Source organism: Balaenoptera borealis (genome assembly GCF_965194805.1).
Source record: "Balaenoptera borealis genome assembly, contig: HAP1_SCAFFOLD_425, whole genome shotgun sequence".
Classification (NCBI taxonomy): domain Eukaryota; kingdom Metazoa; phylum Chordata; class Mammalia; order Artiodactyla; family Balaenopteridae; genus Balaenoptera; species Balaenoptera borealis.
In genome coordinates, this window is record NW_028123771.1 from 104,648 (window position 1) to 117,129 (window position 12,482).

Sequence of the window (12,482 nt, forward strand, 5' to 3'; positions counted from 1 at the left end):
GTGGCCTGGGAACTTGACTGAGGCTTGATGGTGGAACCCTGTGGCCTGGCAACATGACTGAGGTTTGATGGTGGAGCCCTGTGGCCTGGCAACATGACTGAGGGTTGATTGTGGCACCCTGTGCCCTGGAAACATTACTGTGGCCTGGTACTAGAAACCCATGGCCTGGGAACTTGACATTGGTTTGATTCTGGAACCCTGTGGCCTGGGAACATGACTGAGGCTTGATGGTGGAACCCTGTGGCCTGGCAACATGACTGAGGTTTGATGGTGGAACCATGTGGCCTGGGAACATGACTGAGGTTTGATTGTGGAACCCCCTGGCCTGGGAATATGACTGAGGTTTTATCCTGGAAACCTGTGTCCTAGGAACACGACTGAGGTTTGATTCTGAAACCATGTGGCCCGGGAATATGATTGAGGTTTGATTCTAGAAAGCATTGGCCTGGGAACATGACTGATGTTAGATTGTGGCATCCTGTGGCTTGGGAATATGACATCGGTGTGGATTCTGGTACCCTATTGCCTGGGAACATGAAATCGGTTTGATTCTGGAAACTTGTGGCCTGGGGATATGACTGAGGTTTGATGGTGGTACCCTATGGCCTGGCAACATGAATGAGGTTTGATTCTGGATCCCTGTGGCCTGGGAATATGACTGAGGCGTGATTCTGGAATCCTGGGGCATGGGAACATGACATCTGTTTAGATTGCGGAATACTTTGCCCTGGGAACCTGACTTAGCCTTGGTTCTGGAACCCTGTGTACTGGGAACATGACTGAGGTTTTATTCTGGAACCCTGTAGCCTGGGACCATAACTGAGTATTGATTCTAGAACCCTGTGGCCTGGGAACATGACATCGGTTGATTCTGGAACCCTGTGGCCTGGGAACATGAGAACGGTTTGACTCTGGAACTCTGTGGCCTGGGAACATTTCTGAGGTTTGATGGTGGAAACCTGTGTCCTGGGAACAAGACTGAGGTTTGCTTCTGGAACCCTGTGGCCTGGGAACATGACTGAGGTTTGTTTCTGGAAGCCTGTTCCCTGGGAACATGACTGAGGTTTGATTCTGGACACCTGTGTCCTGGGAACATGAATGAGGTTTGTTTGTTGAAACCTGTTGCCTGCAAACATAACTTAGGTTTGATTCTGGAACCATGTGTCCTAGAATATGACTGAGGTTTGATCCTGGAAAACTCTGCCTGGGAAAATGACTGAGGTTTCATTGTAGAAATATGTGGCCTGGGATCATGACTGAGGTTTGATGATGGAACCCTGTGGCCTGGGAACTTGACTGAGGTTTGATGGCAGAAACCTGTGGACTGGCAACATGACTGAGGGTTGATTGTGGCACCCTGTGCCCTGGAAACATGACTGTGGCCTGGTACTGGAAACCCATGGCCTGGGAACTTGACATTGGTTGGATTCTGGAACCCTGTGTCCTGGGAACATGATTGAGGTTTGATGGAGGAACCCTGTGGCCTGGGAACATGACTGAGGTTTGATGGTGCAACCCTGTGGCCTGGCAACATGACTGAGGTTTGATTGTGGAACCCTGTGGCCTGGGAACATGATATCGGGTTGATTCTGGAAAGGTCTGTCCTGGGAATATGACTGAGGTTTGATTGTTGAAACCTGTGGCCTGCGAACATGACTGAGGTTTGATTCTGGAACCATGTGTCTTGGGAATATGACTGAGGTTTGATTCTAGAAACCTGTGGCCTGGGAAAATGACTGAGGTTTCATTGTGGAAACATGTGGCCTGGGATCATGACAGAGGTTTGATAGTGGAACACTCTGGCCTGGCAAAATGACTGAGGCTTGATTCTGGAACCCTGTGGCCTGGGAACTTGACTGAGGCTTGATGGTGGTACCCTGTGGCCTGGTAACATGACTGAGGCTTGATTCTGGAACCCTGTGGCCTGGGAACTTGACTGTGGTTTGATCGCAGAAACCTGTGGACTGGCAACATGACTGAGGTTTGATGGTGGAACCTTGTGCACTGGGAACATGACTGAGGTCTGATAATGGAACCCCGTGGCGTGGGAACATGCCATTGGTTTGATTCTGGAACACTGTTTCCTGGGAACATGACTGAGGTTTGATGTTGGAACCCTGTGGCCTGGCAAGATGACTTAGGTTTGATTGTGGAACACTCTGGCCTGAGAACATGACTGAGGCTTGATGGTGGAACCGTGGCCTGGCAAGAGGACTGAGGTTTGATTGTGGAACCCTCTGGCCTGGGAATATGACTGAGGTTTAATTGTGGAACCCTGTGGCCTGGGAACATGACTGGGAGTTTATTTTTGAAAGCTGTATCCAGAGAACATGACTGAGGTTTTATTCTGGAACCCTGTGTCCTGGGAACCTGACTGAGGTTTGATTCTGGAACCATGTGACTGGGAATGTGACTGAGGTTTGATTCTGGAAAGCATTGGCCTGGGAACATGACTGATGTTAGATTGTGTCATCCTGTGGCCTGGGAACATGACATCGGTTTGGATTCTGGTACCCTGTTGTCTGGGAACATGAAATCGGTTTGATTCTGGAAACCTGTGGCCTGGGAATATGACTGAGGTTTGATGGTGGTACCCTATGGCCTGGCAACATGACTGAGGTTTGATTCTGGATCCCTGTGGCCTGGGACTATGACTGAGGCATGATTCTGGAAAATTGTGGCCTGGGAACATGACATCTGTTTAGATTGTGGAATACTGTGACCTGGGAACCTGACTGAGCCTTGGTTCTGGAACCCTGTGGATTGGGAACATGACTGAGGTTTTATTCTGGAACCCTGTAGCCTGGGAACGTAACTGATGATTGATTCTGGACCCCTGTGGCCTGGGAATATGAGAACGGTTTGATTCTGGAACCCTGTGGCCTGGGAACATTTCTGAGGTTTGATGGTGGAAACCTGTGGCCTGGCAACATGACTGAGGTTTGATTCTGGAAGACTGTGTCCAGGGAACATGATATCGGGTTGATTCTGGAAACCTGTGTCCTGGAAACACGACTGAGGTTTGCTTCCGGACCCTGTGGCCTGGGAACATGACATCGGTTGGATTCTGGAACCCTGTGGCATGGGAACATGGCTGAGGTTTGATTGTGGAACCCTCTGGCCTGGGAACATGACTGTGGTTTGAATCTGGAACCCTGTGGCCTGGGAACATGACTGAGGTTTGATCGTGGAAACCAATGGGCTGGGAACATGACTGTGGTTTGATTCTGAAACCCTGTGGCCTGGGAACATGACTGAGGTTTATTTCTGGAAGCCTGTTCCCTGGGAACATGACAGAGGTTTGATTCTAGACACCTGTGTCCTGGGAGCATGACTGAGGTTTGATTGTTGAAACCTGTGGCCTGCGAACATGACTGAGGTTTGATTCTGAAACCATGTGTCCTGGGAATATGTCTGAGGTTTGATTCTAGAAACCTGTGGCCCTGGAAAATGACTGAGGTTTCATTGTGGAAACATGTGGCCTGGGAACATGACTGAGGCTTGATGGTGGAACCGTGGCCTGGCAACAGGACTGAGGTTTGATTGTGGAACCCTCTGGCCTGGGAATATGACTGAGGTTTTATTGTGGAACCCTGTGGCCTGGAAACATGATTGAGGTTTGATGGAGGAACCCTGTGGCCTGGGAACATGACTGAGGTTTGATGGTGGTACCCTGTGGCCTGGTAACATGACTGAGGCCTGATACTGGAACCCCTATTCGTGGGAACATGCCACTGGTTTGATTCTGGAACCCTGTTTCCTTGGAACATGAATGAGATTTGCTGGTTGTACCCTGTGGCCTGGCAACATGATTGACGTTTGATTGTGGAACCGTCTGGTCTGGGAATATGACTGAGGTTTAATTCTGGAAACCTGTGTCCTGGGAAGAAGACTGAGGTTTGTTTCTGGAACCCTGTGGCCTGGGAACATGACATCGGTTGGATTCTGGAACCCTGTGGCCTTGGAACATGACTGAGGTTTGATGGTGGTACCCTGTGGCCTGGTAACATGACTGAGGCTTGATTCTGGAACCCTGTGGCCTGGGAACTTGACTGTGGTTTGATCGCCGAAACCTGTGGACTGGCAACATGACCGAGGTTTGATGGTGGAACCCTGTGCACTGGGAACATGACTGAGGCTTGATACTGGAACCCCTTTTCGTGGGAACATGCCATTGGTTTGATTCTGGAACCCTGTTTCCTTGGAACATGAATGAGATTTGCTGGTTGTACCCTGTGGCCTGGCAACATGACTGAGGTTTGATTGTGGAACCCTCTGGCCTGGGAACATGATATCGGGTTGATTCTGGAAACGTCTCTCCTGGGAATATGACTGAGGTTTGATTGTTGAAACCTGTGGCCTGCGAACATGACTGAGGTTTGATTCTGGAACCATGTGTCTTGGGAATATGACTGAGGTTTGATTCTAGAAACCTGTGGCCTGGGAAAATGACTGAGGTTTCATTGTGGAAACATGTGGCCTGGGATCATGACTGAGGTTTGATGGTGGAACACTCTGGCCTGGCAAAATGACTGAGGCTTGATTCTGGAACCCTGTGGCCTGGGAACTTGACTGAGGCTTGATGGTGGAACCCTGTGGCCTGGCAACATGACTGAGGTTTGATGGTGGAACCCTGTGGCCTGGCAACATGACTGAGGGTTGATTTTGGAACCCTGTGCCCTGGAAATATGACTGTGGCCTGGTACTGGAAACCCATGGCCTGGGAACTTGACATTGGTTTGATTCTGGAACCCTGTGGCCTGGGAACGTGACTGAGGCTTGATGGTGGAAACATGTGGCCTGGGAACATGACTGAGGTTTGATTGTGGAACCCCCTGGCCTGGGAATATGACTGAGGTTTTATTCTGGAAACCTGTGTCCTGGGAACACGACTGAGCTTTGATTCTGGAACCATGTGGCCCGGGAATATGATTGAGGTTTGATTCTAGAAAGCATTGGCCTGGGAACATGACTGATGTTAGATTGTGGCATCCTGTGGCTTGGGAATATGACATCGGTGTGGATTCTAGTACCCTGTTGCCTGGGAACATGAAATCGGTTTGATTCTGGAAACTTGTGGCCTGGGAATATGACTGAGGTTTGATGGTTGTTCCCTATGGCCTGGCAACATGAATGAGGTTTGATTCTGGATCCCTGTGGCCTGGGAACATGACATCTGTTTAGATTGTGGAATCCTGTGCCCTGGGAACCTGACTGAGCCTTGGTTCTGGAACCCTGTGGACTGGGAACATGACTGAGGCTTTATTCTGGAACCCTGTAGCCTGGGAACATGACATCGGTGGATTCTGGAAACCTGTGGCCTGGGAACATGAGGACGGTTTGACTCTGGAAACCTGTGACCTGGAAACTTATCTGAGGTTTGATGGTGGAAACCTGTGACCTGGCAACATGACTGAGGTTTGATTCTGGAAGACTGTGGCCAGGGAACATGACATCGGTTGGATTCTGGAACCCTGTGGCCTGGGAACATGACTGAGGTTTGATTGTGGAAACCTCTGGCCTGGGAATATGACTGTGGTTTGATTCTGAAGCCCTGTGGCCTGGGAACATGACTGAGGTTTGTTTCTGGAAGCCTGTTCCCTGGGAACATGACTGAGGTTTGATTCTGGACACCTGTGTCCTCGGAACATGACTGAGGTTTGATTGTTGAAACCTGTGGCCTGCGAACATGACTGAGGTTTGATTCTGGAACCAGGTGTTTTGGGAATATGACTGAGGTTTGATTCCAGAAATCTGTGGCCTGGGAAAATGACTGAGGTTTCATTGTGGAAACATGTGGCCTGGGATCATGACAGAGGTTTGATGATGGAACACTCTGGCCTAGCAAAATGACTGAGGCTTGATTCTGGAACCCTGTGGACTGGGAACATGATTAAGGTTTGATGGTGGTACCCTGTTGCCTGGGAACATGACTGAGGCTTGATTCTGGAACCCAGTGGCCTGGGAACATGACTGTGGTTTGATCGCAGAAACCTGTGGACTGGCAACATGACTGAGGTTTGATGGTGGAACCTTGTGCACTGGGAACATGACTGAGGCCTGATAATGGAACCCCGTGGCGTGGGAACATGCCATTGGTTTGATTCTGGAACACTGTTTCCTGGGAACATGACTGAGGTTTGATGGTGGAACCGTGGCCTGGCAAGAGGACTGACGTTTGATTGTGGAACCCTCTGGCCTGGGAATATGACTGAGGTTTAATTGTGGAACCCTGTGGCCTGGGAACATGACTGGGAGTTTATTTTTGAAAGCTGTATCCAGAGAACATGACTGAGGTTTTATTCTGGAACCCTGTGTCCTGGGAACCTGACTGAGGTTTGATTCTGGAACCATGTGACTGGGAATGTGACTGAGGTTTGATTTTGGAAAGCATTGGCCTGGGAACATGACTGATGTTAGATTGTGTCATCCTGTGGCCTGGGAACATGACATCGGTTTGGATTCTGGTACCCTGTTGTCTGGGAACATGAAATCGGTTTGATTCTGGAAACCTGTGGCCTGGGAATATGACTGAGGTTTGATGGTGGTACCCTATGGCCTGGCAACATGACTGAGGTTTGATTCTGGATCCCTGTGGCCTGGGACTATGACTGAGGCATGATTCTGGAAAACTGTGGCCTGGGAACATGACAGCTGTTTAGATTGTGGAATACTGTGACCTGGGAACCTGACTGAGCCTTGGTTCTGGAACCCTGTGGATTGGGAACATGACTGAGGTTTTATTCTGGAACCCTGTAGCCTGGGAACGTAACTGATGATTGATTCTGGACCCCTGTGGCCTGGGAATATGAGAACGGTTTGATTCTGGAACCCTGTGGCCTGGGAACATTTCTGAGGTTTGATGGTGGAAACCTGTGGCCTGGCAACATGACTGAGGTTTGATTCTGGAAGACTGTGTCCAGGGAACATGATATCGGGTTGATTCTGGAAACCTGTGTCCTGGGAACACGACTGAGGTTTGCTTCCGGACCCTGTGGCCTGGGAACATGACATCGGTTGGATTCTGGAACCCTGTGGCATGGGAACATGGCTGAGGTTTGATTGTGGAACCCTCTGGCCTGGGAACATGACTGTGGTTTGAATCTGGAACCCTGTGGCCTGGGAACATGACTGAGGTTTGATCATGGAAACCAATGGGCTGGGAACATGACTGTGGTTTGATTCTGAAACCCTGTGGCCTGGGAACATGACTGAGGTTTATTTCTGGAAGCCTGTTCCCTGGGAACATGACAGAGGTTTGATTCTAGACACCTGTGTCCTGGGAGCATGACTGAGGTTTGATTGTTGAAACCTGTGGCCTGCGAACATGACTGAGGTTTGATTCTGAAACCATGTGTCCTGGGAATATGTCTGAGGTTTGATTCTAGAAACCTGTGGCCCTGGAAAATGACTGAGGTTTCATTGTGGAAACATGTGGCCTGGGAACATGACTGAGGCTTGATGGTGGAACCGTGGCCTGGCAACAGGACTGAGGTTTGATTGTGGAACCCTCTGGCCTGGGAATATGACTGAGGTTTTATTGTGGAACCCTGTGGCCTGGAAACATGATTGAGGTTTGATGGAGGAACCTTGTGGCCTGGGAACATGACTGAGGTTTGATTCTGGAACCCTGTGGCCTGGGAACTTGACTGTGGTTTGATCGCAGAAACCTGTGGACTGGCAACATGACCGAGGTTTGATGGTGGAACCCTGTGCACTGGGAACATGACTGAGGCCTGATACTGGAACCACTTTTCGTGGGAACATGCCATTGGTTTGATTCTGGAACGCTGTTTCCTTGGAACATGAATGAGATTTGCTGGTTGTACCCTGTGGCCTGGCAACATGATTGAGGTTTGATTGTGGAACCCTCAGGCTTGCGAACATGACTGCGGTGGCCTGGCAACATGACTGAGGTTTGATGGAGGAACGCTGTGGCCTGGCAAGATGACTTAGGTTTGGTTGTGGAACACTCTGGCCTGAGAACATGACTGAGGCTTGATGGTGGAACCGTGGCCTGGCAACAGGACTGAGGTTTGATTGTGGAACCGTCTGGTCTGGGAATATGACTGAGGTTTAATTCTGGAAACCTGTGTCCTGGGAAGAAGACTGAGGTTTGCTTCTGGAACCCTGTGGCCTGGGAACATGACATCGGTTGGATTCTGGAACCCTGTGGCCTGGGAAAATGGCTGAGGTTTGATTGTGGAACCCTCTGGCCTGGGAACATGATATCGGGTTGATTCTGGAAACCTCTGTCCTTGGAATATGACTGAGGTTTGATTGTTGACACCTGTGGCCTGCGAACATGACTGAGGTTTGATTCTGGAACCATGGGTCTTGGGAATATGACTGAGTTTTGATTCTAGAAACCTGTGGCCTGGGAAAATGACTGAGGTTTCATTGTGGAAACATGTGGCCTGGGATCATGACTGAGGTTTGATGGTGGAACACTCTGGCCTGGCAAAAAGACTGAGGCTTGATTCTGGAAACCTGTGGCCTGGGAACTTGACTGAGGCTTGATGGTAGAAACCTGTGGCCTGGCAACATGACTGAGGTTTGATGGTGGAACCCTGTGGCCTGGCAACATGACTGAGGGTTGATTGTGGAACCCTGTGCCCTGGAAATATGACTGTGGCGTGGTACTGGAAACCCATGGCCTGGGAACTTAACATTGGTTTGATTCTGGAACCCTGTGGCCTGGGAACATGACTGAGGCTTGATGGTGGAACCCTGTGGCCTGGCAACATGACTGAAGTTTGATGGTGGAACCATGTGGCCTGGGAACATGACTGAGGTTTGATTGTGGATCCCCCTGGCCTGGGAATATGACTGAGGTTTTATTCTGGAAACCTGTGTCCTGGGAACACGACTGAGCTTTGATTCTGGAACCATGTGGCCTGGGAATATGATTGAGGTTTGATTCTAGAAAGCATTGGCCTGGGAACATGACTGATGTTAGATTGTGGCATCCTGTGGCTTGGGAATATGACATCGGTGTGGATTCTAGTACCCTGTTGCCTGGGAACATGAAATCGGTTTGATTCTGGAAACTTGTGGCCTGGGGATATGACTGAGGTTTGATGGTGGTACCCTATGGCCTGGCAACATGAATGAGGTTTGATTCTGGATCCCTGTGTCCTGGGAACATGACATCTGTTTAGATTGTGGAATCCTGTGCCCTGGGAACCTGACTGAGCCTTGGTTCTGGAACCCTGTGGACTGGGAACATGACTGAGGTTGTATTCTGGAACCCTGTAGCCTGGGAACATGACATCGGTGGATTCTGGAAACCTGGGGCCTGGGAACATGAGGACAGTTTGACTCTGGAACCCTGTGTCCTGGAAACTTATCTGAGGTTTGATGGTGGAAACCTGTGACCTGGCAACATGACTGAGGTTTGATTCTGGAAGACTGTGGCCAGGGAACATGACATCGGTTGGATTCTGGAACCCTGTGGCCTGGGAACATGACTGAGGTTTGATTGTGGAACCCTGTGGCCTGGGAACATGACTGTGGTTTGATTCTGAAGCCCTGTGGCCTGGGAACATGACTGAGGTTTGTTTCTGGAAGCCTGTTCCCTGGGAACATGACTGAGGTTTGATTCTGGACACCTGTGTCCACGGAACATGACTGAGGTTTGATTGTTGAAACCTGTGGCCTGCGAACATGACTGAGGTTTGTTTCTGGAACCATGTGTCTTGGGAATATGACTGAGGTTTGATTCCAGAAACCTGTGGCCTGGGAAAATGACTGTGGTTTCATTGTGGAAACATTTGGCCTGGGATCATGACAGAGGTTTGAAGATGGAACACTCTGGCCTAGCAAAATGACTGAGGCTTGATTCTGGAACCCTGTGGCCTGGGAACTTGACTGAGGTTTGATGGCAAAAACCTGTGGACTGGCAACATGACTGAGGTTTCATTGTGGAACTCTGTGCCCTGGAAACATGACTGTGGCCTGGTACTGGAAACCCATGGCCTGGGAACTTGACATTGGTTTGATTCTGGAACCCTGTGCCTGGGAACATGATTAAGGTTTGATGGTGGTTCCCTGTGGCCTGGGAACATGACTGAGGCTTGATTCTGGAACCCAGTGGCCTGGGAACATGACTGTGGTTTGATCGCAGAAACCTGTGGACTGGCTACATGACTGAGGTTTGATGGTGGAACCTTGTGCACTGGGAACATGACTGAGGCCTGATAATGGAACCCCGTGGCGTGGGAACATGCCATTGGTTTGTTTCTGGAACACTGTTTCCTGGGAACATGACTGAGGTTTGATGTTGGAACCCTGTGGCCTGGCAAGATGACTTAGGTTTGATTGTGGAACACTCTGGCCTGAGAACATTACTGAGGCTTGATGGTGGAACCGTGGCCTGGCAAGAGGACTGAGGTTTGATTGTGGAACCCTCTGGCCTGAGAATATGACTGAGGTTTAATTGTGGAACCCTGTGGCCTGGGAACATGACTGGGAGTTTATTTTTGAAAGCTGTATCCAGAGAACATGACTGAGGTTTGATTCTGGAACCATGTGACTGGGAATGTGACTGAGGTTTGATTCTGGAAAGCATTGGCCTGGGAACATGACTGATGTTAGATTGTGTCATCCTGTGGCCTGGGAACGTGACATCGGTTTGGATTCTGGTACCCTGTTGTCTGGGAACATGAAATCGGTTTGATTCTGGAAACCTGTGGCCTGGGAATATGACTGAGGTTTGATGGTGGTACCCTATGGCCTGGCAACATGACTGAGGTTTGATTCTGGATCCCTGTGGCCTGGGACTATGACTGAGGCATGATTCTGGAAAACTGTGGCCTGGGAACATGACATCTGTTTAGATTGTGGAATACTCTACCTGGGAACCTGACTGAGCCTTGGTTATGGAACCCTGTGGACTGGGAACATGACTGAGGTTTTATTCTGGAACGCTGTAGCCTGGGAACGTAACTGATGATTGATTCTGGACCCCTGTGGCCTGGGAATATGAGAACGGTTTGATGCTGGAACCCTGTGGCCTGGGAACATTTCTGAGGTTTATTTCTGGAAGCCTGTTCCCTGTGAACATGAAAGAGGTTTGATTCTAGACACCTGTGTCCTGGGAGCATGACTGAGGTTTGATTGTTGAAACCTATGGCCTGCGTACATGACTGAGGTTTGATTCTGAAACCATGTGTCCTGGGAATATGTCTGAGGTTTGATTCTAGAAACCTGTGGCCCTGGAAAATGACTGAGGTTTCATTGTGGAAACATGTGGCCTGGGAACATGACTGAGGCTTGATGGTGGAACCGTGGCCTGGCAACAGGACTGAGGTTTGATTGTGGAACCCTCTGGCCTGGGAATATGACTGAGGTTTTATTGTGGAATCCTGTGGCCTGGAAACATGATTGAGGTTTGATGGAGGAAACCTGTGGCCTGGGAACATGACTGAGGTTTGATGGTGGTACCCTGTGGCCTGGCAAGATGACTTAGGTTTGGTTGTGGAACACTCTGGCCTGAGAACATGACTGAGGCTTGATGGTGGAACCGTGGCCTGGCAACAGGACTGAGGTTTCATTGTGGAACCGTCTGATCTAGGAATATGACTGAGGTTTAATTCTGGAAACCTGTGTCCTGGGAACAAGACTGAGGTTTGCTTCTGGAACCCTGTGGCCTGGGAACATGACATCAGTTGGATTCTGGAACCCTGTGGCCTGGGAAAATGGCTGAGGTTTGATTGTGGAATCCTCTGGCCTGGGAACATGACTGTGGTTTGGATCTGGAACCCAGTGGCCTGGGAAAATGACAACGGTTGGATTCTGAAGCCCTGTGGCCTGGGAACATGACTGAGGTTTGATTGTGGAACCCTCTGGCCTGGGAACATGATATCGGATTTATTCTGGAAACCTCTCTCCTGGGAATATGACTGAGGTTTGATTGTTGAAACCGGTGGCCTGCGAACATGACTGAGGTTTGATTCTGGAACCATGTGTCTTGGGAATATGACTGAGGTTTGATTCTAGAAAGCTGTGGCCTGGGAAAATGACTGAGGTTTCATTGTGGAAACATGTGGCCTGGGATCATGACTGAGGTTTGATGGTGGAACACTCTGGCCTGGCAAAATGATTGAGGCTTGATTCTGGAACCCTGTGGCCTGGGAACTTGACTGAGGCTTGATGGTGGAACCCTGTGGCCTGGCAACATGACTGAGGTTTGATGGTGGAACCCTGTGGCCTGGCAACATGACTGAGGGTTGATTGTGGAACCCTGTGCCCTGGAAATATGACTGAGGCGTGGTACTGGAAACCCATGGCCTGGGAACTTGACATCGGTTTGATTCTGGAACCCTGTGGCCTGGGAACATGACTGAGGCTTGATGGTGGAACCCTGTGGCCTGGCAACATGACTGAGGTTTGATGGTGGAACCATGTGGCCTGGGAACATGACTGAGGTTTGATTGTGGAACCCCCTGGCCTGGGAATATGACTGAGGTTTTATCCTGGAA

The 12,482-nt window shown here is 49.9% G+C and overlaps 4 long non-coding RNA genes across 9 annotated transcripts in view; 3 read left to right on the top strand and 1 right to left on the bottom strand.

Annotated features, from left to right (window-relative positions):
• The window catches only part of LOC309621304, a 31,622-nt gene extending 29,332 nt beyond the window's left edge, over positions 1 to 2,290 (top strand). The window contains exons 3-4 of one of the 4 annotated variants that reach the window (XR_014239899.1): positions 223 to 262; positions 423 to 617. This is a non-coding gene — a long non-coding RNA (uncharacterized lncRNA). Of the gene's footprint in view, positions 1 to 22; positions 63 to 222; positions 263 to 422; positions 775 to 2,219 lie in introns of those variants that run through there. The other 3 variants (XR_014239900.1, XR_014239901.1, XR_014239902.1) reach the window with 3 other exon arrangements.
• A 679-nt stretch (positions 2,291 to 2,969) lies between these two features.
• Positions 2,970 to 11,546, bottom strand: LOC309621307. Of its 2 annotated transcripts, XR_014239905.1 has the most exons (4): positions 11,249 to 11,546; positions 9,233 to 9,291; positions 3,874 to 5,773; positions 2,970 to 2,996 (listed from the first exon to the last, which is right to left on the bottom strand). It is a non-coding gene; the product is annotated as an uncharacterized lncRNA (long non-coding RNA). The 2 variants fall into 2 exon arrangements; XR_014239906.1 differs by lacking the exon at positions 11,249 to 11,546 and having other exon boundaries at positions 9,233 to 9,602.
• Positions 5,585 to 10,264, top strand: LOC309621305. The gene is made up of 3 exons (XR_014239904.1): positions 5,585 to 5,658; positions 9,836 to 9,875; positions 10,075 to 10,264. It is a non-coding gene; the product is annotated as an uncharacterized lncRNA (long non-coding RNA).
• On the top strand, positions 5,939 to 9,610 carry LOC309621308. Of its 2 annotated transcripts, XR_014239908.1 has the most exons (5): positions 5,953 to 6,138; positions 7,535 to 7,894; positions 7,997 to 8,034; positions 9,476 to 9,515; positions 9,596 to 9,610. It is a non-coding gene; the product is annotated as an uncharacterized lncRNA (long non-coding RNA). The 2 variants fall into 2 exon arrangements; XR_014239907.1 differs by lacking the exons at positions 7,997 to 8,034; positions 9,476 to 9,515; positions 9,596 to 9,610 and adding an exon at positions 8,715 to 9,231 and having other exon boundaries at positions 5,939 to 6,138.
• Positions 11,547 to 12,482: the final 936 nt, after the last annotated feature.